The sequence below is a fragment of the Manis pentadactyla genome, chromosome 3 (assembly GCF_030020395.1).
Source record: "Manis pentadactyla isolate mManPen7 chromosome 3, mManPen7.hap1, whole genome shotgun sequence".
Taxonomy (NCBI): Eukaryota; Metazoa; Chordata; class Mammalia; order Pholidota; family Manidae; genus Manis; species Manis pentadactyla.
This window is the reverse complement of record NC_080021.1, coordinates 132,216,321-132,242,400: the sequence shown is the minus strand read 5'-3', so window position 1 is coordinate 132,242,400 and position 26,080 is coordinate 132,216,321. Positions and strand designations below refer to the sequence as shown.

Genomic DNA, 26,080 nt, shown 5'->3' with positions numbered 1-26,080 from the left:
CTTCGACCAGGGCTTGGCTATTTCTGTGTGTCCCCTTCCAGGAGATGCTGGGTTTGACCACTGGGGCGAGGTGTCCTAGCTTCTCCCTGTAATGCTGTTGTTTCTCTCTTTGTAAGAGCATTTTATGGAAAGACATCCTGAGACAATGTGATGACCCAATTCCTTACAAATTTATACCTTTGGTCATGTTTTCTGGCTGAATTAATAATTACTATCATGTTTGGCATTATATTTATTATACATTTATTATTAGCATTATATTATAAGGAAAACTTTCTTCCTCCCCATCTGTAGTTATTTGTTTTTATGTTTATGTCTGTATGAAATCACAGCTATTTTATTTAAAAGCTTATAAGCCTTTATTACCATTATTTATTTTGACATTCAAATCACTCCTGACTTAGCCTGCAGGAGCCCCTTCACACTTGCTTCTGTGTCCTTTGCCCTGGTTTTCCTTAAGCATTTTCTTACACTCTGCAAGAGAACATTCCTGGCTCACCTTGCATTTGTCCTGCCTCAGCTCCAGAATCAACCATTTCTCCAAGAAGCCCTGATTCTTTCTGGTGGAGAATGGCATCTTAACCCTGAGCATTTTCTCAGATTCAGTCCAATCATGTTGCTGGCTCGTGTCTCTGGGTGTTGATGTGAGCTCATATTTGATTGAACTGACTCTGAACCCTAAAATCCTCAGGGTTAAATGGGTTACTTTGCAACACAGAGGGCTCCTATTTGCTTCTGCAGGCGAACTATGGAGCTGGATCCAAGCGGCTCCCCCGGAGCTGCAGTTCAGGTCCCCGGCCCGCAGTGCGGCCCTTCTCTGCATCGCCTGTCTCAGGATTTCTCCAAAGCTGCATCTGCTCACCCGCTCTGCCCAGGTTTCCGCTCACTCACCCCGCTGCCTCTCCTCGTCCTCTTTCTTGTGCTGGCAACCTCCCTTGCCATCTTGGCCTCGCACGTGTGCTCCAGCAAGAGAGTCTTTCAGGGATCTAGAACCCTGAGGTGTCAGAAGCTCTTGATGCCCCCCGAGAGCATCTACAGGTGATGGCCATACAACCTGGTCCCACTCGGTTTTTGCAGGCATGTTCCCTGGTTGAAATTCTCACTGTTCCTCCCAGGTGCCCACCCTCCCCTTGGCCTGTCCTGTGTGACTGAAGCCTTTGGCATTCAGGACCCAGCAGTAAATACCCTGCCTCAGCTTGCCTCTCCAGAGACATCCCATTGAGTGCCACCACCCTTGCTCTGCCACTCTGTATGCTTTCCTAATAGCATTTATCACTAGTAGAAATTATCGTAATTGTATTTAAGGGTCTTCTGTCTATCTTGTCCTCTTTATTAGAGCATAACAGCCAGAAAGCAGACACAGCTCAGCCCTGGGCACATAGCAATCACTTGATAGGTGTTTGTTGAATAAATTAAAAAGTTACAACCCAGAAATACTCTATTAGAATCCTTGCAAAGCACATTCTCTTCTCTTAGGAACATTTTTGAGGTGCAAGGAGAGAGGAGGAGTCCAGAAAGCCAAGGAGAGAGCATGGCCTCTGTCAATGTTTTCAGCTGGAAGCAGAATCCATTGTCTTGCTGTTTAATTCACCAGCCCCACAGTCAAAGGGGTCCATGGGAGGCCAACTTTTTGGCTTTACCTCTCAGCCCAGCCGTTATCCTTTTGAGTAAAGTAAGGCGTGCTTCCACTCTACAGGTTTCTAGTTTGTTTTTTACTCTTCCTGAAACTTTAACAACTTTGGACAAGCACACACATATAGACAAAAGCTAAGAAATACTTTTTAGCTTTTATAAAAACAAGAATTCAAAAAGTACAAATACAAAAACACTCCCTTTCACTAAATTTACATAGACATCCTTATTGGCGTCAGTGTAGGAAACGTCCCTCTCTCAGGATCTAATTCAGAAAATGTTTGTGCATCCTGTGTGCTCAGTAAATGAGAATCTCATGGCACTTCTTGGTGTTAAGCAGGAATAAGCTCAACTCCTATTTTTGTTCCACAGCAGCCCCTTGTGTAGTGTAGATGCGGAATCTCTCTGTGTATGGGATGTGGAGGCTGCAGCCTAGGCACCGTCTGGCTCGTGGGAAGGTATGGCGCTTTCTTCCTGGCTCGTATGTTTCCTCTCGGTCAGGCACTAAGGTGCATTCTGAAAACACATGGAAACGTTGCAGAAATCAAATGTTTGGATGTGTCCCTGTCCTGGCAAACATGGTTAGTCTTTGGAGCCTGGCCAAAACGGCCCCTTCAGAACTTTATTTTCACCTTCTCAGTATCAATCCTTACTGGAGGGTTCCTCTGCCAGCTCCTCCAAGCTACTCTGGGCTGGAACTGGCCATGACTTTTCCAGGACTTCTCTGATTAGAATCAGGGTTCCAGGGTTCTAGGCAATGTACACCTTTCCTCTTCCTCACAGTATATAAGCACACACATACACATGTATATATACATATATATATATTTTAGGCTTTGTTGCATACTCTAGGTCAACCACTTGAATCTTATATGGCAAATTGATTTTTATTCTGAGGTTTTCATTTTCACTCAGGCCTGACACTTTTGCAAACCTGGTTTTCGAACCGTTTCCTGATCTATGCACATGATTCGTGCTTATGTACCTGCCTAATAGGTACAATGTTTGTTTTTGGTGGAAATCAGTTCCAAGAGGTAAACTTTAAAACAATTTTCTCAAGTCTGATTCTCTTATACTTGTTGCCTTTACCTAGTCTATTGCATGTAGGTAGTGTATCATATGCACCCCAAAAGCAAGAGCAATAATTGATATTATTTGTCATGGTAGAAGAGGCAGCAATAGCAATATTATCTTTTTCAAGTAAAAAATACAGTCTGTTGCCACTTAACATTCAAATTTTTATATTGGACAGATTTTGTGGAATTCATACAAAGGAGGAGAAGGTATTTAGATCTTTTTTGGGGGAGTAAAAGAAGATCTCCACCTCTGTCTCTTGGTGAGTAAGAATCTTATCATATAACTGTGAATAAGCGATAAGGGTGTTATAATAAAGAATTTGTCTGGTGTTTGTCCCAGAGTCCTGGCATGGAACTTCTGAAACCCTTGGAGCATCCTGAATGGGAGAACAGTCTTTGTTATTCATGAGACCCTTGGATCACTGCTGAGTTTAGACTAATGTAGTGAATCATGCATCCCTAGATAGCTTCAGGATGAGGGGTTGGTCTCCAGAAAGAGCAACCAGATGAACTGAAGGTTAGGACTTGGAGCCAGTGGAACCTCTAGGGAAGGGGTGGCAGCTGGAGATTGAATTCAATCACAGTGGCCAAGGGTTTGATCAGGTATCCCTGCATGAGACCCCAGTAAAAACTCTGCACACTGATCCTTAGGGGAGCTGCTTGGCTGGTACACGGTGTGCCAGGAGAGTGGTGCGCCCTGATTCCGAGGGGAGGGTGCGGCAGCCCCGTGTTTGGGGCCCTCCCAGGCCTCACTCCACTATGCCTGCATTTGGCTGGTCTTGAGTTGTAGGCATTATAATAAAACCATCATCACACGTATAGGACTTTTCTGAGTTCTGTGCACTGTTCTGGAAAATTATCAAATCGGATAGGGTAGGGGAACTCCTGAATTTATAGGCAGTTAGCCAGAAGTGTGGGTATCCTGGGACCCCCTGAACCTGAGGCTGGTGTGAGGCAAGGGCAGTCTTTTGGAGGATGTTGCCCTTTACTCGTGAGGTCTGTGTTAACCCCAGGTAGTCAGTGCTGGAATTAAACTGCATATAGTTGGTGTCAGAATAGAGGCAACATAGAATCTTTGAGGCAGGCTGGAAGATGGAGCTAGTCCACCCGCATGTCTGGCTAAAGCATTTCAAGACCTTCTGAGGGAGAAAGTGTGCTTGAACAGGCTGAGCACAGCTCACTAGTGATCACACAGAAAGCCCCTTTCCCTCCTCCGCACAAGATGCAGGTGTCTATTTAAACCCACCTGTATGGGGGGAGGTTGGTTTGTGTCTATGGAGGTTTTAAGAGTTTTGAATTTGAGGCTCACCATTGAGGAGCAAAAAGGTGATTGGGTGATGGGAGTAGTGAGTGTGTCTGCCTCCCACTTCTCTTTTGGGCCAGTGGAGGCCTTAGTGGTTGAGAAAAGAGGACCAGAGCTGCAGGACCCACTGTGATGGGGGACTGGGAACATGCACTGGTGCTGAGGAGCTGGGTGGCAAGCCCCAACAATAAGTGGGGGCAGGCCGCTCTCCCCACGTGTGCGGATATGCTATTGCTCTGGCTTCTTGGAATGTGAACCCCAGGCAGCATCAAGAAGCACAGAGTAGAATCCTCACGATGAGCCTTGTCAGCAGTTGTGCACGAGATTCCTCTAGTGGCTTCAGGATTGTAAATATACTGATGAGTGGGACCTGGAGATTCAGTGAAGCCAAAGGGGAACTGTGCCTGGTCCCCTGGTTGGAAGTGCCAACGAGACACCAGGTGGGGAAGCCTAGAAGAGCTGACAGGAGTTGTGCGAGCATGCCAGCGAGGATCGCCAGGCTGCTGTCCATGAGCATTCTGTGTGTGCAGAGGCCATGAGGCTGGTGGTGCTGGCATAGAGCAAGGTTTGAAGAATGCTGATATCTCTTGGGACTGTCACCAAATGGGGCTTACAAACAACCTTTATTTTAACTTTCAGGCATGGTTGGATGTGCACCCCACCAGGCAATACAGGAGCTTGTGGGTAAGAGCAAAGGAGGGCTTGCAGACAGATCTGCAAGGAAAGGGAGTGCTGGGAGAGGTGATCTGACTGGTTTCAGGCCAATCGTCCTGCTGAGTGCTAGAAAACCTGGGCAAAAGTCTGTAGGAGGGAACCAGAAAGCTAACGAAAGGGCCAGGAATTGAAGTCAGAACCTGGAGGGAAGGTATGCCTGAACTAGTGAGGCCAGCTTTTCATGCTGTTTTCCTCCAGAGGCATCTGATGATTCTCCGGCAGCAGCTGAGAGCTGAGAGGCTGAGCCCTCTGAAGCAGCCTGTGCAAGAAAGCTTTCTATAGTAATGGAAAGATTCTGTGTTCGGTGCTGTTCAGTAGGAGAGCCACTAGCCAATAAGGGTTTTGAGCACTTGAATTGGGGCTAGTGCCGTTGAGGGGTTAAATTTTTAGTTTAAATTTGATTCAATTTAATTAATTTAAGTTTGATACATGTACAGTTAAGTTTAAATAGCCTTGTGTGGCTGGTACCTGCCTTACTGCATATCAGAGGTTTAGACGTCCATGAAGTCCTTGAAAGGCAGGGTGGCAGGGATGCAGCCCAGCATGGCCCAGAGTGACTGTGAGGCCTCAGGGATTAATGTCCTTTCCTGTGCTCAGTTTCTTCATTTATAAAAAGGGAATACAGAAGGCTTACCTCCTAAAACTGTTTCCTATATGAGTGCCTGCACATAGAAGGCATTCAATAAAGATCAGACGGACGCTTCTCAAGACAATGAGTGAGAAACAACTGACATCATTTTTGAAAGGTGAGTTTCATTGCCAAAACAAATATCAGTGTTCATGTTATTGAATTTAATCATGCTCTTATTTGCTCTCAAAAACCCACTTGTAGGGAGCCAACATGGCGGCGTGAGTAGGACAGAGGGAATCTCCTCCCAAAAACATATATATTTTCAAAAATACAACAAATAAAACTAATCCTAAAAGAGAGACCAGAGGACGCAGGACAACAGCCAGACTTCATCCACATGTGCGAGAGCCCAGTGCCTGGTGAAAGGGGTAAGATACAACCCCGGCCCAGCGGGACCCGAGCGCCCCTCCCCCCAGCTCCCAGCGGGAGGGAGAGGGAACCCAGGACTGCTAAACACCCAGCCACAGCCACCCGCACCAGAGCGCAGACACAGTGCATGTGTGGAGGGCTGGAAACTAGGGAAATAGGGCAGCTAGACCTCTGAGCGGGTTCCGAAGCTGATGCCCCTGTGACAAAGAAAAGCGAGTGCTTTTTGAAAGTCTTAAAGGGACAGGGACTTAACAGCTAGATGGAAACAACACAGGTCACAGCCCAGTGGCTGGAAATTACAGGGAAAACCGGGTGCACTAACTCCCTGGGCAACAGCTCTGAGACCCCTCATGGAGGTAAACAGCCAAACAGCCCCCCTTTCTATTACCCCTCCGGGCGCTGCGAAAGCAGAGAAACAGCCTAAGGCAAACCCCGCCCACAGAAAGGGAGATCACTCCATATCAGCCAGGCAAGACACAAAGACCCAGCCTACATACAATTACCCAACACAAGCCACTAGGCATCGCAGTTGTCCCAGTAAAGAAAGGCCAGTAGCAAGTGAAAAGTTTGGCCCTCCCATCTGACAGTGAATAGCACCTGTCAACATGAAAAGGCAAAAAAATATGATCCAGACAAGACTAACCCAGACAGCTTCGGCATCTGCTACATCTTCCCCTAAGAAGGAACCTAGGGAGACAGATTTAACCAGACTTCCTGAAAAAGAATTCAAAAAAAAAGTCATAACCATGCTGATGGACTTGCAGAGAAATACGCAAGAACTAAGGAAGGAGAATACAGAAATAAAACAAGATCTGGAAGGACTTCAAAACAGAATGGACGAGATGCAAGAGACCATTAATGGACTAGAAAACAGAGAACAGGAATGCAGAGAAGCTGATGCAGAGAGAGATAAAAGGATCTCCAGGAATGAAAGAATTTTAGGAGAGCTGAGTGACCAATTGAAACGGAACAATATCCGCATTATAGGGGTACCAGAAGAAGAAGAGAGAGAAAAAGGGATACAAAGTGTCTTTGAAGAGACAATTGCTGAAAACTTCCCCAAACTAGGGGAGGAAATGGTCTCTCAGACCACAGAGATACACAGAACTGCCATGACAAGGGATCCAAGGAGGGCAAGACCAAGACACATAATAATTAAAATGGCAAAGATCAAAGACAAGGACAAAGTATTAAAGGCAGCCAGAGAGAAAAAAAAGGTTACCTACAAAGGAAAACCCATCAGCCTATCATCAGACTTCTCAACAGAAACCCTACAGGCCAGAAGAGAATGGCATGATATACTAAATGCAAAGAAACAGAAGGGCCTCGAACCAAGACTACTGTATCCAGCACAAATATCATTTAAATATGAAGGAGGGATTAAACAATTCCCAGACAAGCAAAAGTTGAGGGAATTTGCCTCCCACAAACCACCTCTACAGGGCATCTTACAGGGACTGCTCTAGATGGGAGCACTCCTAAAAAGAGCACAGAAGAAAACACCCAACATACGAAGAAGGGAGGAGGAGGAATAAGAAGAGAGAAAAATAAAGAATCATCAGACCACGTTTATAATTGCTCAACAAGCGAGTTAAGTTAGAGAGTAAGATAGTAAAGAAGCTAACTCTGAACCTTTGGTAACCACAAACTTAAAGCCTGCAATGGCAATAAGTTCATACCTTTCAATAATCACCCTAAATGTAAATGGACTGAATGCACCAATCAAAAGACACAGAGTACTAGAATGGATAAAAAAGCAAGATCAATCCATATGCTGCCTACAAGAGACCTCAAACCCAAAGATATGCACAGACTTCTAGTCAAGGGATGGAAAAAGTTGCTTCATGCAAACAACAGAGAGAAGAAAGCTGGTGTTGCAATTCTGGTATCAGACAAAACAGACTTCAAAATAAAGAAAGTAACAAAAGACAAAGAAGGACATTACATAATGATAAAGGGCTCAGTCCAACAGGAGGATATAACCATTATAAATATTTATGCACCCAATACAGGAGCACCAACATATGTGAAACAAATACAAACATAACTAAAGGGGGAAATAGAATGCAATGCATTCATTCTAGGAGACTTCAACACACCACTCACTCCGAAGGACAGATCCACCAGACAGAAAATAAGTAAGGACACAGAGGCACTGAACAACACACTAGAACAGATGGACCTAATAGACATCTGCAGAACTACTACATCCAAAAGCAACAGGATACACATTCTTCTCAAGTGCACATGGAACATTCTCCAGAATAGACCACATACTAGGCCACGAAAGGAGTCTTGGTAAATTCCAAAAGATTGAAATCCTACCAACCAACTTTTCAGACCACAAAGGCATAAAACTAGAAATAAACTGTACAAAGAAAGCAAAAAGGCTCAAAAACACATGGAGGCTTAACAACACGCTCCTAAATAATCAATGGATCAATGACCAAATCAAAATGGAGATCCAGCAATATATGGAAACAAATGACAACAACAACACTAAGCACCAACTCTGTGGGACACAGCAAAAGCAGTCTTAAGAGGAAAGTATATAGCAATCCAAGCATATTTAAGAAAGGAAGAGCAATCCCAAATGAATGGTCTAATGTCACAATTATCGGAATTGGAAAAAGAAGAACAAATGAGGTGTAAGGTCAGCAGAAGGAGGGACATAATAAAGATCAGAGAAGAAATAAATAAAATTGAGAAGAGTAAAACAATAGCAAAAATCAATGAAACCAAGAGCTGGTTCTTCGAGAAAATAAACAAAATAGATAAGCCTCTAGCCAGACTTATTAAGAGGAAAAGAGTCAACACAAATCAACAGTATCAGAAATGAGAAAGGAAACATCATGACGGACCCCACAGAAATACAAAGAATTATTAGAGAATACTATGAAAACCTATATGCTAACAAGCTGGAAAAACTAGGAGAAATGGACAACTTCCTAGAAAAATACAACCTTCCAAGACTGACCCAGAAAGAAACAGAAAATCTAAACAGACCAATTACCAGCAATGAAATTGAATCGGTAATCAATAAACTACCAGAGAATAAAACCCCTGGGCCAGATGGATTTCCTCGGAATTTTATCAGACATACAGGGAAGACATAATACCCATTCTCCTAAAAGTTTTCCAAAAAATAGAGGAGGAGGGATACTCCCAAACTCATTCTATGAAGCTAATATCACCCTAATACCAAAACCAGACAAAGACCCCACCAAAAAAGAAAACTACAGACCAATATCCCTGATGAACATAGATGAAAAAATACTCAACAAAATATTAGCAAACCAAATTCAAAAATACATCAAAAGGATCATACACCATGACCAAGTGGGATTCATCCCAGGGATGCAAGGATGGCACAACATTCGAAAGTCCATCAACATCATCCACCACATCAACAAAAAGAAAGACAAAAACCACATGATCATCTCCATAGATGCTGAAAAAGCATTTGACAAAGTTCAACATCCATTCATGATAAAAACTCTCAGCAAAATGGGAATAGAGGGCAAGTACCTCAACATAATAAAGGCCATCTATGATAAACCCACAGCCAACATTATATTAAACAGCGAGAAGCTGAAAGCATTTCCTCTGAGATCGGGAACTAGAGAGGGATGCCCACTCCCCTCACTGTTATTTAACATAGTACTGGAGGTCCTAGCCACGGCAATCAGACAAAACAAAAAAATACAAGGAATCCAGATTGGTAAAGAAGAAGTTAAACTGTCACTATTTGCAGATGACGTGATACTGTACATAAAAAACCCTAAAGACTCCACCCCAAAACTACTAGAACTGATATCGGAATACAGCAAAGTTGCAGGATACAAAATCAACACACAAAAATCTGTGGCTTTCCTATACACTAACAATGAACCAACAGAAAGAGAAATCAGGAAAACAACTCCATTCACAAGTGTATCAAAAAAAATAAAATACCTAGGAATAAACCTAACCAAAGAAGTGAAAGACTTATACTCTGAAAACTACAAGTCACTCTTAAGAGAAATTAAAGGGGACACTAACAGATGGAAACTCATCCCATGCTCGTGGCTAGGAAGAATTAATATCGTCAAAATGGCCATCCTGCCCAAAGCAATATACAGATTTGATGCAATCCCTATGAAACTACCAGCAACATTCTTCAATGAACTGGAACAAATAATTCAAAAATTCATATGGAAACAACAAAGACCCCGAATAGCCAAAGCAATCCTGAGAAAGAAGAATAAAGTAGGGGGTATCTCACTCCCCAACTTCAAGCTCTACTATAAAGCCATAGTAATCAAGACAATTTGGTACTGGCACAAGAGCAGAGCCACAGACCAATGGAACAGACTAGAGAACCCAGACATTAACCCAGACATATATGGTCAATTAATATTTGATAAAGGAGCCATGGACATACAATGGCGAAATGACAGTCTCTTCAACAGGTGGTGCTGGCAAAACTGGACAGCTACATGTAGGAGAATGAAACTGGACCATCGTCTAACCCCATATACAAAAGTAAACTCAAAATGGATCAAAGACCTGAAGGTAAGTCATGAAACCATTAAACTCTTGGAAAAAAACATAGGCAAAAACCTCTTAGACATAAACATGAGTGACGTCTTCTTGAACATATCTCCCCGGGCAAGGAAAACAACAGCAAAAATGAACAAGTGGGACTATATTAAGCTGAAAAGCTTCTGTACAGCAAAAGACACCATCAATAGAACAAAAAGATCCCTACAGTATGGGAGAATATATTTGAAAATGACAGATCCGATAAAGGCTTGACGTCCAGAATATATAAAGAGCTCACATGCCTCAAGAAACAAAAAACAAATAACCCCATTAAAAAATGGGCAGAGGAACTGAACAGACAGTTCTCCAAAAAAGAAGTACAGATGGCCAACAGACACATGAAAAGATGCTCCACATCGCTAATTATCAGAGAAATGCAAATTAAAAGTACAATGAGGTATCACCTCACACCAGTAAGGATGGCTGCCATCCAAAAGACAAACAACAACAAATGTTGGCGAGGCTGTGGAGAAAGGGGAACCCTCCTACACTGCTGGTGGGAATGTAAATTAGTTCAACCATTGTGGAAAGCAGTATGGAGGTTCATCAAAATGCTCAAAACAGACTTACCATTTGACCCAGGAATTGCACTCCTAGGAATTTACTCTAAGAATGCAGCAATCAAGTTTGAGAAAGACCAATGCACCCCTATGTTTATCACAGCACTATTTACAATAGCCAAGAGTTGGAAACATCCTAAATGTCCATCATTAGATGAATGGATAAAGAAGAAGTGGTACATATACACAATGGAATACTACTCAGCCATAAGAAAAGGGCAAATCCTACCATTTGCAGCAACATGGATGGAGCTGGAGGGTATTATGCTCAGTGAAACAAGCCAAGCGGAGAAAGAGAAATACCAAATGATTTCACTCATCTGTGGAGTATAAGAACAAAGGAAAAACCGAAGGAACAAAACAGCAGCAGAATCCCAGAAATTAAGAATGGACTAACAGGTACCAAAGGGAAAGGGACTGGGGAGGATGGGTGGGTAGGGATGGATAAGGGAGGGGTGGAAGAAGAAGGGTGGTATTAAGATTAGCATGCATGGGGTGGTGGGAGAAAAGGGAGGGCTGTACAACACAGAGAAGACAAGTAGTGATTCTACAACATTTTGCTATGCTGATGGACAGTGACTGTAAAGGGGTTTATAGGGGGGACCTGGTATAGGGGAGAGCCTAGTAAACATAATATTCATCATGTAAGTGTAGATTAATGATAACAACAAAAAAAAGGAGTTCCTGTGTGGTGACCTCCAATGAGTTCTACACAATGGTATAAAGGGCATATAAAAGTGTAGGCAAAGGGTCTGTTTGTGTTTATACAGAGGATCAAAGCCTAATTGGGCTACCCCGAAAATGAACTAAGATACGATATGAAAAAGAACTTTCAACATCAGCACTCTCTGGAAGACTCAAGCCAGAAGATGACCATCAAAAAACCCCAACAAAGATCCACGCACTGCTACAGCTGTAGATGCACTCATCCCACCAGCTCCTGGACTTGCCATGGGAATGAAGAAGGAGATATCTAAGCTGGCCTGTGCATACAGTAAAACGACAAATTTGACTGGATCTATACTGTTGGAACTCAACCAAGAATTAGGAGAAGTACAAATTGAAGTGCTCCAAAATCTTACAACTGCAGACTATTTACTGTTAAAAGAACATATGGGATGTGAACAGTCCCCAGGAATGGGTTGTTTTAATTTATCTGATTTCTCTCAGACTGTTCAAGTTCAGTTGGACAATATCCACCATATCATAGACAAGTTTTCACACATGCCTAAGGTGCCTAACTGGTTTTCTTGGTTTCACTAGAGATGCTGGTAATTACAGGTATGCTTTGGTTATGTAACTGTACTCCTATTATGTTAATGTGTGTGTGAAATTTAATTAGTAGTTTAAAACCTATACATGCTGAAGTTACTCTACAAGAAGATATGTCAAAGAAATAATCAATCTTCCCATGTTTTCTTCCGCCTGCTACTTCTATAGCTTTTCTTCTTCCTTCCTAATTACAACCCTTAAATAGAATTTGTGCCTCATATTGAATTTATCGAGTATCATAAATCTTCCAAGTGGTAAAGATACCTCAAGACAAATGCTGGGCATAGAAGCCACAGGGCATAAATATGCAAAGAAGTAAAAAGCTAACCTTTTCAAACAATAAGGCTTCTCTGGCCCTTACCAACCTTACATTTCCCTGTATGGCCCTGGAAGATGACTGGTTAGCCAGAGACGGGTAAGATTCCTCAAGGGAGGAACAACCTAAGACAGGCACAGTCACAGGCGGGCCATCAGGTGAGAAATTGGGGATCAACAGAGGTGAGGCTTAGAACCTCACCCCCCTGTTCTGAGAGAAATCTTCTGCATCCGTGGATGTTTTATTGCCCTTGTCTAGCTTGGATTAACACATAGTCTACAGGCACACACCTGATCATCTACATTTGCTCTCTTACAACACTAAACTATGTTTGCTACCTTTATCTTGTATCTACCTAGCACTTCAGCATTTTATTAAAAATAATAATAATAAAGAGAGAAATGTGGTATCCACATATAAATCAAGTATAAAAATCAAATGAATATTCATATTTGAACTGATTGTTTGTAGTTCATAATGCATGAGCAAAACCAAAAGTTTCTGTGGTGACTGCCCTTGTACTGTTCACCATGTAACTTATTCACTATGTAAGAATTTGTTCTCCATGTAAGAACTTGTTTGTTATGCTTCAGAAATTTGGAGACTGACGAAAATTAGGCTTGGGGTGAATTAATGATTGTGCATTGAACATTGACTCCCCTATACAGAATTTTATTGTTGTTAACAACCATTTGATCAATAAATATAAGAGATGCCCTCACAACAACAACAACAACAACAAAAAAAGTGCACACTTCCAATTGTAAAATAAATAAGTAACCGGGATGTAATGTATAGCATAAGGAATATAGTCAAAATATTGCAACAACTTGGTATGGTGATAGCTGGTACCTAGAATTATCATGTATATAATTGTTGAATCACTGTGTTGTACACCTGAAACTAATGTAATACTGTGTGTCAACTACCCTTCAATAAAAAATAATTATCTACAAAAAAAACAATCCCACTTGTATAGTGTACTTGAAAAATAAAAAAATTAATTCACAATATAGGTACTCTAAAGAAATAGCTTCTTAGGGAGCTGCCCAAGGTTAACTGAGTTACCCAATACATGTATCTCATCTCTACCTTTGGATGAAATTAGCTGGGACAAAAACTGTTTTTTCCCTATCACTTAGCATCTTTCATCTCATTTCAATAATAAAAAACTTTAAGTACAGTCACGTGCACAAAGCATGCAAAATAGCTTATTGTAGCACACATAGTCTTGGGAAGCAACTTTCAGACAATGCCTTGGTGCTGAAATGGCTCTGAGTTCGCTGCTCCAGGGGCACGAGGAGACTGTTTGCCGGGGCCGTTTCCTGCCTGCGTGTTGAGAGCCCACTTGTGGCTGTGATTCAGGCGGGTCACCATGAGACACAAGCAGAAGAAAATGTTCAAATGCTTTTGATATAATTATGGACTTTAGCAGTGCCATAACAAAGTAAAGAACATTTGGTAATGTGCCAAGATCCTGCCAATAAATTTCCATGTACCATGGTAGTGTTCTCTGGGCGAGACCAAATCACCCAAAAATTGTAAGTGACATACCTTCCCTTTAAGAAGGAAAGAGATGCTGAGGGATGATAGGGGGAAGGCTACACATGAGGGTCTCACTACCCGCCTGTCTCGCTCACTGCCACGATAGGAACAGTTGCCATCCACCAGTGCTTAAGGGGAGTCTGGCTGTGTGCTGTGTGTGAGCTCACACACGCTCTTCTTCTGCCTCCCACCACCATGCCTGGAGAGTACATTTTTGTTCACCCCTGAGCATCAGATAGTTTGGGGCTTAGAGCGGGTTGATGGCAGAATCTGGAGTCAAACTCAGGTCCTCTGTCTCCGAGGTCATTTATCTTCTCTGCTGACTAACTCCTTTTCTGACAGATCACATGAGATTATTGCTCATAATCCCACACCTGAAGGGCTTCTATCCCAAGAAAGTAAAGAGTATACGAGATTGAAGAAAAGTTTGTGTCAAGATATGTTTGCACTACCCCATGAAATAAAGAAAAATCTGACTATTTTTTCTAATCAAATAAATAAAAGGCTGTAGTTTCTGTGCTCCGGCCACTACCCCATGGGAACTCACTAATGTTTACATGAAGCATAGGAGGGAAGTTCTGGTGTCTCTCCTTTCCCCATGAGGGAACCAAAGCCTGCAGGTCCCCCACCAGGGTGAGGCAGGAGCTGGGGTTCAGCGCCCGCACCCCACAGGAAAGAGCCATCCACGGAGGACAGCGAAAAGGCAGACGACACTCAGGGGCAGCCTGCTCCAGCTGGTTTCAGAAGCTGCTCCTTTGATGGTCCTCGAGGAGAGTGTCATCAAAGCATCAGTCAGACATTTATTGGAAATATTCCTCAAAGGAGTATTTATAAAGAGGAGAATTCAGTCCAGGTCAGAGGAGGGAAAGACCATGAGTGCCTCTGGCAGCCTGGACAGCCGACCTTGCAGTCGTGGATGCTGCGGGCTGCAGAAGAGGCCACGGACAGCGTGGACAGCCATGAACTCGGCCTCCCTGAGGGGGCTTCTGGGAGCTGTGCCTCTGGGCCTCCCCAGCCAGCCAGCAGGGCTGCGTTCCTGCCTACCCCTGGTGCCCCAGTCTGTTCTTTCCCTCAAGGACGTGCCATCATGGCATTGATGTCACTTTGCTTCTAGTTTTGGTCGCTGAAAGCGGAACCAAGCTGCTAACACCAGTGCCCTCAGATGTGGCAGAACTCTGTGGGGGCATTTTTGGAACTGATCTGTCCCCTCACACCTGCTCTTCTTTTCCCTCCCTCATTTTCCTTCCTTCCATTAAAAAGAAAAAAAATCTTAATAGTGTTCATCTTTTTGTAAGTTGCATTGAGTAATTATTTGAATAGGTGTGATTATAAATATTTAAACATTTTTGTTTTGTGTAGACATGGGTGTCTGATTTTCTTTCTTTCTGTTCCTGGGTTATCTCCACCCGGGACACAGGAGGGATTTAATGTTGCCATGCATTTCTGCTGGGTAGAAATCGAAAAGAAATATTTCTATCCTTGGCATAATTCCTAGCTTTAGGCTCAAGAATCTTCTAGAAGAAGCCTTTTTCACCTGTCCTGACCAGTTTCACATGTGTCAGGATGCATCCTAAGGGCTGTGAGTCAAAAACGCTTTCTGCTTTTGACTCACCAAGGTGATGGATTCAGAGTGTGGTCTTGGGACAGAGAGGGTGGCAATGCTGTCTTTAGCTTTTTCACTCATTCACAAATTCATTTATTTAATAGACACCTTTGAGTACTTTATACTACATGGCACACATTTTTTCTAAGTGCTTGACAAATATATCAGGCAATAAAAGAGATGAAAATCCTTATCCAATAGAGCTTATATTATAAGAGGGAGAAGAAAGAGAAATAAACAATAATCAACATATACATAAGTGTTCAAGTAAACACAAATAAACATAGCTAATAAACAAGTAAAGGATCAGCAACTACAGCCTATGGGCCAAATTCAGCCCACTCCAGTTTTGTTTTTTACCAGAGGCTAAGAATTCTTTTTATGCTTTTAAATGGCTGAAAAATAATCAAAGAAGAAGTACATTTTGTGACATGTGAAAATTATGTGAAGTACACATTTAGTGTCCATAAATAAAGTTACTGGAACACAGTGGTGCTCATTCATTTATGTAGTGTGCTTGGCTATTTTTGCCCTAAATGGTAATTGAGTAGTTGCAACAGAGACTGTGTGACTTTCAAAGCCAGACATTTATAATCAGGCCCTTTACAGAAAAGAACTACTAGCTTGTGCCATAGATGATTCCTCTGACAAAAATGTAAAACTACAGTTAGTAATAGTGTTTGTCTACAGAACAACCCAAGATACTTTATGCCCAAGGAATAGCCATTATAAAAATTGTAAAACATACAGAACTGGTCAAGAACACCACATATAAAAATGTATAAAAACAGTGTACAGAGGAAGAACCACATAATTAAATAAATTTATTAGAAAAGAAAAAGAGACCAAAAACTAATGAATAAACTGTTCAACTCACAAAGTTAATATAAAAAAGAGGGTAAACTGAAAGCAAGTGAGGAATAAGAAAGAAACGAGATATAAGGAATTAGAAAAACAGAGAGGGAGAATTAACAAAAGCAGAAGATCATTTTTGAAAAGAAATGAATAGAAACTCTGGAAGTTTTAATTAAGAAGAAAAGAGCAAACAAAACATGGGAAAGACACAAGACTCAGTGCTGCTGTACCACCAGGTCAGCCAATAGGTTGGCATCGTGTCCCCACACCATGAGTGAGAATACCAAGACAAAACGGCCAGTTTTCTAGAAAAATACGTGTGATCAAAATTGCCTCAAGAATAAATTAAAAGCCTGAATAGGTCTATAACAATAAAAGAAATTAAATCAGCCCTCAAAAAGCACTGAACAAAAAAACACTTATCTTAGATGATTTTGTAAGTGAGATTTACTAAATTTACTAAATTTTATATCTTTAACTTAAAAATTTCTCTCTTTGGTTTTTTATCTGTCTTTTTCACTCAACATTTTCTTGACTAGGTTTTCTTCTGGGAGTTTTATGTTTTCAAGTCTTACATTTATGTTCTTAGTCCATTTGAGTTTATTTTTGTATATGGTGTGAGAAAATGGTCCAATTTCATTCTGTTGCATGTAGCTATCCAGTTTTCCCAGTACCTTTTCTTGAAGACTATCTTTTTCCCATTGTATGTTCTTGCCTCCTTTGTGATAGATTGATCGTATAAGCATGGGTTTATTTCTGGGCTCTTTATTCTGTTGATCTATGTGTCTGTTTTTATGTCATACTGCTTTGATTACTGTAGCGTACTTTGAAATCAGGGAACATGATACCTCCAGCTTTGTTTTTTCTCAAGATAGCTTTGGCTATTTGGAGTCTTCTGTAGTTCTACACACATTTTAGCATCAGTTTTCTATTTCTGTGAAAAATGCCATTGGTATTTTAATAATGATGACATGGAATCTGTACATTGCTTTGGGTAATATGGACATTTTAACAATATTAATTCTTCCAGTCCATGAACAACAGTATATCTTTCCATTTATGTGTCATCTTTCATTTTTGCATTAATGTGTTATAGTTTTCAGAATACAGGTCTTTGACCTCCTTTGTTAAAATTATTCCTAGGTATTGTAAATGGAATTGTTTCTTTAATTTTTCTTTCTGATAGTTCATTGTTAGTGTATAGAAATGCAATAGATTTCTGTCCATTAATTTTGTATCTCACAACTTTACTGAATTCATTTATTAGTTCTTACAGTTTTTTGGTGGAGTCTTTAGGGTTTACTATATTTAGATCATGTCATCTGCAAATAGTGACAATCTTACTTCTTTTCTAACTTGGATGCCTCTTATTTATTTTTCTTGCCAAATTTCTGTGGTTAAAACTTCCAATACTATGTTGAATAAAAGTGGTGAGAGTGGGTATCTGTGTCTTGTTCTTGATCTTAGAGGGAAAGCTTTTAGCTTTTCACTGTTGAGTATGATGTTAGCTGTGGGCTTGTCATATATGTCTTTCATTATGCTGAAGTTCAATCCCTTTACACCAATTTTTTGAGAGTTTTTATCATAAATGGATATTGCATTTTGTCAGATGCTTTCTTTGCATCTACTCAGGTGATTAGATGATTTTTAGCCTTTGTTTTTTTAATGTGGTATATAATGATTGATTTATAGATGTTGAACTATACATGCATCCCAGGAATGAATCCTACTTGGTCATGGTGTTTGATCCTTTTAATATATTGTAGAATTTGGTTTGTTAATATTTTGTTGAATATTTTTACATCAGTGTTCACCAGGGATATTGGCTTCTAACTTATTTTTTCTTTTTCTTTTTTTAGTCTGGTTTTGGTATCAGAGTAACGCTGGCCTTGTAAAATGAATTTGAAAGTGTTCTTTCTTCTTCAATATTTTGGAATAATTTGAGACAGCTATGCATTAACTCTTCTTCAATGGGTTGGTTGAATTCCCCCATGAAGCACTCTGTTTTGTTCATTGGGAGTTTTTTGATTACTGATTCAATTGCATTACCAGTAATCAATCTATTCATATTTTCTATTTCTTTATGATTCAGTCTTGGAGGATTGTATATTTCTAGGAATTTATCCATTATCTAGGTTAATCTAATTTGTTGGTGTGTAATTGTTCATAGTACTCACTCAAGACCTTTGTACTTATGTGGTATCAGTTGTAATTTCTCCTCTTTCATTTCTGATTCTACTTATTTGGGCTCTCTCTCTTTTATTTGATGAGTCTAGCTAAAGGTTTGTTGATTTTTTTTCTTTCAAAGAACCAGCTCTTAGTTTTATTGATCTTTCCTATTGTTGTCTTAGTTTTTATTTCAGTTATTTCTGCTCTGATATTATTTTCTTCCTTCCTACTAACTTTGGACTTTGTTCTTTTATCTATCTCCTTTAAATGTAAAGTTAGATTGTGCATTTTAGGTTTTTATAATTTCCTGAGATAGGCTTGTATTGCTATAAATTTCCCTCTTAGAACTGCTTTCACTGTGTCCCAAAGATTCTTGGAATGGTGTTTCCATTTTCATTTGTCTCAAGTTTTTAAAAATTTCCTCTTTGCTTTTTTCCTTGACCCATTGGTTGTTTAATAGCATGTATTTTAATCACTATGTGCTTGTATTTTTTCCAATTTCCTTCCTGAAATTGGTTCCTAGTTTCATACCATTGTGGCTGGAAAAGGTGCTTGATATGATTTCAGTCTTCTTAAATTTATTAAGATTCATTTTGTGGCCTAATGTGTGACCTATCCTGGAATGGAATTGAAAAGAATATGTATTCTGCTGTTTGGGGACCGAATGTTCTGTATAGATCTGTTATGTTCATCTGATCTAATGTGTTAATCAATGTTTCCTTATTTGTTTTCTGCTGGATGATCTATCCATTGATGTAAGCAAGTTATTAAAGTCTCCTGCTATTATTGTGTAGCTGTCTATTTCTCCCTTTATTTCTATTAATATTTGTTTATATATTTAGGTGCTCCTATGTTGGATGCCTAAATGTTTACAAATGTTAATGTCTGAAACTCTTGTTGGGTTGACCCATCTATCATTATGTAATGTCCTTCCTTGTCTTCGGATACAGTCTTTGTTTTGGAGTCTATCTGTCTGATGGTAAGCACAGCGGCCGCAGCTGCCCTGCTCACCCCTTACCAGGATCTGGATACCCATTTCCAGGCCTCCTGCCATGCACAGTTGCAGAGATCAGTCAAATCCACACCACCACTGAGATCTCATTTATTGCCACAGATGCACAAAATAAACAACCCAACATCACAAAAAACAGAAACAAAAGCCCCCGCAACTTTTTATCTAGAAGACTGATCCACAGACGGGCAACAGAGAGAAACCCAAGCAAGGCAAACAGGCCAGTCTCACAAAGGCAAATGCAAAACTCCTAAAAATAATTTACAGTCTGTCAATGTATGTCACACACAAATACACTTTACCCAAACATTGCAAAAATAAACATCAGGAAATATGTTGTAATTAATTATGTTATAGATTAAATAAGGAAAAGCATGTGATTCCCCAAAAGATGCAGAAAAAAAGCAATTGATGAGATTCTGCACTTACTTATTATGAAACACATCAAGAAACTAGTAATAGGAAGGAACTTCCATAGTCAGTGAACATTATCTGCTGAGAATCTACAACAGTTACTACCGTTAAGAAGTAAGATTAGAAATAGTCCCTTGAAAATCAGGTGTGAAGTTCCAGTCTGCTTTGTCCTGAAGGGCCAACCGGCCCAACAGGACAGGGAAAGGAGAGAATGATTAGGAAGAAAAGCAAAAGTCAAAACCATTATTGGAAGGTGATGCATATCATCCATATGGAAACTGCAAAAGAAAGTAGAGACAGATTCATAACCACAGAAGCTTGGTATTTTCACAACATATGAAAATTTATACAAATGGGTAAGAAAAAGACTATTGTCCTATTCTCTTGGGGTGGCTCTAACAGAGCACCACAGACTAGCTAGATTATAAACAACAGAAATCCAATCCTCACCGTTCTGGAGAAGTGAGTCTAAGATCAAGGTGCCCGCAGTGTGGTGCTGATGAGGCTGTTTCCTGGCCCACAGCACCTTCTCCCTGCACCACATGGTAGGAGGGGCGAGGGGGCTTTCTGGGGCCCTGTTATCAAGCACAAAGCCCATCCTGAGGGCTCCATCCTCATGACCTAATTACCTACCAAAGGCCCTACCGCCTATTGGGGGATGGATTTCAACATATGGATTTGGGGCTGGGGGGGCACAAACATTCAGTCTACAGGAACAGTGCAACTGGAACACATGGGCAAAGGAAGGGCTAACTCACCAAAAAGACAATCTGAGTGGTCCATGAGTGTGTGAAAGCCACACCAAAATCCTGAAAAGTAAATAATAAATGAAATAGTAAGATCCATCAGATTAGAGGAAATACTAGGTCTAATAATTCTAAGTGCTGATAGGATGGGTAATCCTGAGGACTGTTACTTTGTGTACAGATTTAGCAAAATATGCAGGGAGTGACTAGACTAATTCCACACTAGGTGCAATTTAGAGAACTCAGCAAATGATCACATAGAGACCTAACAAAGGCATTGTTCATAATAGCAAAAATCTGAAAACAGCCACCTCTACTTATGAGGAATTGGATAAATACATTGTTGCATATTCATACAATGAAACAAGAATGAAGAAGCTAAGTCATAGGTATCAACATGTACTGATCTTGAAAGCACTTGAATGAGGAAAATAAATTATTGCAAAGGAATGCATACCTGGGTGAAATTTGACAGCGCACACTGCAGTATTATCCACTGGCTTTGGACACATAATGAGGGTGTATTTAAGAAAGGTGGCAGCTGGCAGAGAGCTAATGTGCAGGCTCACAGGTGAGCTGGGGATGCATATTGCCTGATTGTTTGCTTGATTTATTTTCTGACGAAAAGAAAAACATAGATGGAGGGAGAGAGTGGGGCAGGGAGGGAGGGGAAAGGAGAGGGAGAGAATCAGGAAGAGCAAGGGGAGGGAGGGAGGTGGGGTGAGAGCGGCCCCAGGAAGGCAAGAGGCAGGGAGCGATGGGGAGGGGCGGGGATGGGGAGGCGCAGGAGGAGGGAGGCACAGGGTCAGTTCCCTGGGCTTCTCCCCATGTAAGCAGGCAGGCTCTTCAAAGCATCCTGAAGAGGAACACCCTCAAAAGCAGGCTGAGAGGTGGGGTGGGGGTATTCCAAGGCCCAGAAAGGGTGGTGGCCGGGGCAGGTAAGCTGGGCCTCCAGTTCAAGCAGACCTCTCTAAGGGGAGACCTAGGCCTCCTAGCTGCCTGTAAGAAGAAACAAAACAAAACAAAACAACCCCCTGGCTGCAGTGCACAGTCCTTTCAAAGGCCATTTTGAATGCACTCCCAGGAGCCAAAGCGCGGGACCCGGAGTCCCTAACCTCACCCCTACAGAGCTACTCCCATGGAGACCGTCTCTGCAGGGCTTGGAAAGCACAGCAGCCTGGGGTGGCTTGTGTGGTGCCTTTCTGACAAGTTTGTGGGGGGCACAGGACTGCAGCTCTCAGTCACCTCAGAGCAGGCTGGCATCTGCATGCACAGCGAGAAGACAAAGGTCAGGTTTACACTGTGTCTCCTGAGCCTTAGGAAATGTTTTGGAATCAGCGTAATTTTACACTATGTAGGCTATCCTGCACCCATTGAGTGGAGACACGTCTATATCGCCTTCACCTTTCTGGGTGGGGAGGGGGTCAGAAAGAGGAGGGACTTTGTGGGCTCCACATGACCAAACTCAGGGAGGAGGCAGTCAGGAGGCACCACGCACAGCTGGGGGACCGTGGGGACCCTCAGGGGGCAGGGGCATCCCACACAGCTGGGGGACCGTGGGGGTCCCACTGGGGGCAGCTCCACGGTGGTGATTTTTGGCTGAGGCCACGGAAGCGCAGGCACGCAGTGGACAGCTTTCCTTAAGCGCCACAGGTCTGCTGAGATAGCTGGAGTGCGCTTTCTTCTCTGGCTTCTGAATCCTGCCCACGTTCTGGCCCAATGCTTTTCCCAAGAAGCACAGACATGCACAGGCATGGGGAGGACAGCACCCAGATAAGAAAGAAGGACTGAAAACAAGAAAGAAACTCAGCTTGTCTTCCAACCAGTTAGCACCCAGGTGGTGTTGGCTCTTAGGAAATGTGGGGCTTGTTTGGTTTGGTTTCCATTGACAGCTGCCACCGGGACACAGAATTTAATTATAGTGAATTCAGTGAGTTCTTCCTTTCATTTTATCCTGATGGAGTTTTGTTTCAATGTGGTGCTGAGTAAACCATGGAAGCCTGCTCTGCAGCAGGACGAGGCAGGACTGCCCCCACCCCATGCCCAGGGCGCCCCCTTGAATGGCCCTGGGCCTCGCCCTGTACATGATGCCTGGACATACCTGAGAGTAAATGGAGCCCATGGCGGTGTGAGAAGCAAGGCACAGACCCAGTGAACCTGGCAACACCTGTCCAGCAGAGCGGGGCGGGGAGGGGGACGGGCCACAGACATGACAGGCAGTAAAGCGATTCCCAGAGACTGTCCGCAGCCCTCCTGTAGCTCTGCTCACCTATCCCCGGGTGATGTCTGCCGTGGGCCTGCGTGCCCTCCCTTCTCCACACATCCATGGCCCCGCCCGCACCCCCATGCCCCCAGCACATGTGTGAGGCTCGCAGGATCACACACAGGGCTGGATGCCCGCCCCCTCAAGGCCCCTCAGTCTCCCCCAGCTGTGACAGTCACACTTACACTCGAGCGCCCCCACACATTCACGCACACAGGCCGGCCACAGTGCTTCTGGCCCATGGTCTGCTGAGCGGACGTGTTGTTTAGGAGCCCCCAGCAGGAAAAGCCACCGCAATGGGGCCCTGCTCCAAAGCCTGCCTTGTACACCAGCACGCAGGTGGCCACATCACGACTAGACGTGGGAAAGAGGCTCTGCTCTCAGAAATGGGGGCCCTCCTGCTTCAGCAAAACAGCCAGGGGCTGAGCGGTCCACACCAGCATGGCCAGGTGGGCCTGGGGGCTGCATGGGGCAGCCAGTGGCAGCCAATGGTGGCCAGCCCTCTTTGCAGAAAACAAACCGCACACAAAACCCACAGACTTGTGCCAGAACATGGCCTGTTTGCATGAACATGGCTTTGGCTGTGCGCTGTGGGGGCTTCCGCACTTTCTCTTAGCCAGCGTCCTCACTTGTGGGAGAGAACCACATGGAAACAATAAACTATTTAGGCAAAGGAAATGGACACAGGGGGCAAGAGACCAGGGCAGGGAAAGAAAATAATGGTCAAGGAAGCTTGATTTGCCAGGGATTGCTTCCCATGATCTGATCCCCAGCCCCCTGCCCCTTGTGACAATTAATTTTATGTGTTGGCTTCCCTGGACCTCGGTGCCCAGATGTGGTCAGCCACTACCCTGGGTGTTTCTGAGAGGGTGTTGCTGGATGACATGAACATGTCTGCGGGAGGACTGTGGGTAAAGCAGGTTGCCCTCCTTGATGTGGGTGGGCCTTATCCAATCAGGTGAAGGCCTGAAGAGAACAAAGACTGATGTCCTCCAAGCAAAAGGGAGTTCTGCCAGCAGACAGACTGCCTTCAGATTCTGACCACAGCATCAGCCTCCCGGGTCTCCTACCCACACATTTTGCGCTTGCCAGCCTCCGTAATCGCGTCAGCCATTCTTCATGATTGATCTTCTATATGGACACATCCTGCTGGTTCTGTTTCTCTGGAGAAGCCTGACTAATACACCCCCAGCCCCTGCAGAGCCTACAGTGCACATGCCTCAGCCCAGCCATGCAGGATGGCTGACCAGGCAGTTGGGGTTAGAAAGGAGGAGAAGCAAAGTGAGGAGCACCTTGAGCTTCCAGCTGATCACCATGTGCATCTGTTCATCTTCCTGAGGAAAGACTCCATTCCGTCATCGGTGTTTCAGAAGATTCATCTGTGACCTAAATGTTAAGACAAAGGTGAAGAACAGAGATAAGGGAAAGCTTGTGAATGGGAGCAACAGTTTAATGGGCTGAGGAAAATAGGAGGGAAGGAGGGCCAGGTCACCCACTGGAACAAGACCCTGTGCTTAAAGCAGTGTGACCCCATCTCTCTCTCTCTGCAGGTGTAGGGACACATTGTTGCATGCTCAGGAACTCAGGTGCTTCAGTTCACAGCTGCAGTTTTGAAAGAGCTTTGGGCATATTTTCCAGCACTCTCCCCATCTAGAGTCTGCAGACTTTGGGAAGCCAGAATCAGTTTGGTAAAACTGAACTGTTGGTTTAAATTGAGGCATTCATAAATAAAAAGAAATGCTTTCCCCCGCCCCTGCCTTTCCACTCAAACAGGCCCAGACATCCCTCTTTTGTCACTGTTACACCTTGGGGCCCATCAGTCATTCCAGTTTGGTTGACAAAGTGATGCCCATGTACAAGAGATTTGTCTTTCCGGGGTTATCCAGGGATGTTACAAAGATAGCAAGATTTGTGTACAAAGCAATCAGAAAGACAGTGATTTAATTAAAATCTCTGTGAGAAAGAAGGATTTAAAGGTTTTTAAATGTTAAATTGCTATTTAAATGTACAATTACAGAGTCTCATCTAAAACACCAGTGTAAATCCCATGCTGTGCATGGCTCTCAATAAACATTTCATTGAATGAATGACAAGTCAGTATCTTGTTGGGACCAGCTGAATGGAAACGGTCCCCTCTGACTGTTCACCAACTACTCCCCAGGACTGCACTGGCCAGAAAGATGGAATGGTTTTCTGGAAGTTCTAATAACTGCTAACAACAGCAACGCCAGCATTCGCCAGGCACTGTGCTAAGCGTTTTATGTAACTGCCAAGTCGTGTTAGTTTTTCTTATAGAATCTTCCTGGCAATCCCCTGAGGCTAATGCGTTCAGAGGGGAGCCCAGGCTCAGAGAAGGTGGGCAAATACCCAGCTCCCCAGCTGGGATAGAGCACAGGCAGGATCAGGACCGAGTCAGTCCCCACCAGCCAGAGCACGTCTGCTCCAGGATCACCCCCATCTGTGGGAGTAAAGGGAGGAAAGAGCCAAATGTGTGGGCCAGAGGCTCCCTATGGGGCACCAGGGACACATGGTAACTCCCAGCCCTGCCTTAGCGTTTGCCAGGGACCCCACATGCAGAGCACCTGTGCCCCAGGAGCCACGGTGCATACCTGGAGGAGGAAAGGGTTTGCCTCTGTTGTTAGTTTCTGTGTTAATTCTGTAGGATAGCACATTCCCTCTGACACCCCACAAGGCTGATGCCTCCTAGAGTAGAGTTTGGGTGGTGGTTTTTTTTTTTTTTTTAGTTTCTTTCTTGTCTGAAATTGTTCTTTGTTAACAAGGAGACAGCTTTGTTGAGTTTTAATAGTCATATTAACATCATTCGTCATTGTCTGGCAACATTTCCAGAGACTTCCGTAAGCCATGATTTGCTCCCAAGGCGAAAATGACACGTTAGGCTCGGGTGTGTGCAGATGGTGGTGCTGATAGTCTGCAGGAGAGTTGGCTGGCAGCTCTGGCTGAGGCAGACCACATCAAAGCTCGCTTTGTGACCTGCCACCCTGGGCAGAGTAGCCAT

General features: G+C 43.1%; 1 long non-coding RNA gene across 1 annotated transcript; it reads right to left on the bottom strand.

Moving 5' to 3' along the window:
- Positions 1-1,773: 1,773 nt before the first annotated feature.
- Positions 1,774-25,771, bottom strand: LOC130682955 (uncharacterized). Its single transcript, XR_008996435.1, has 3 exons — positions 25,674-25,771; positions 24,357-24,450; positions 1,774-2,148 (listed from the first exon to the last, which is right to left on the bottom strand). It is a non-coding gene; the product is annotated as an uncharacterized LOC130682955 (long non-coding RNA).
- Positions 25,772-26,080: the final 309 nt, after the last annotated feature.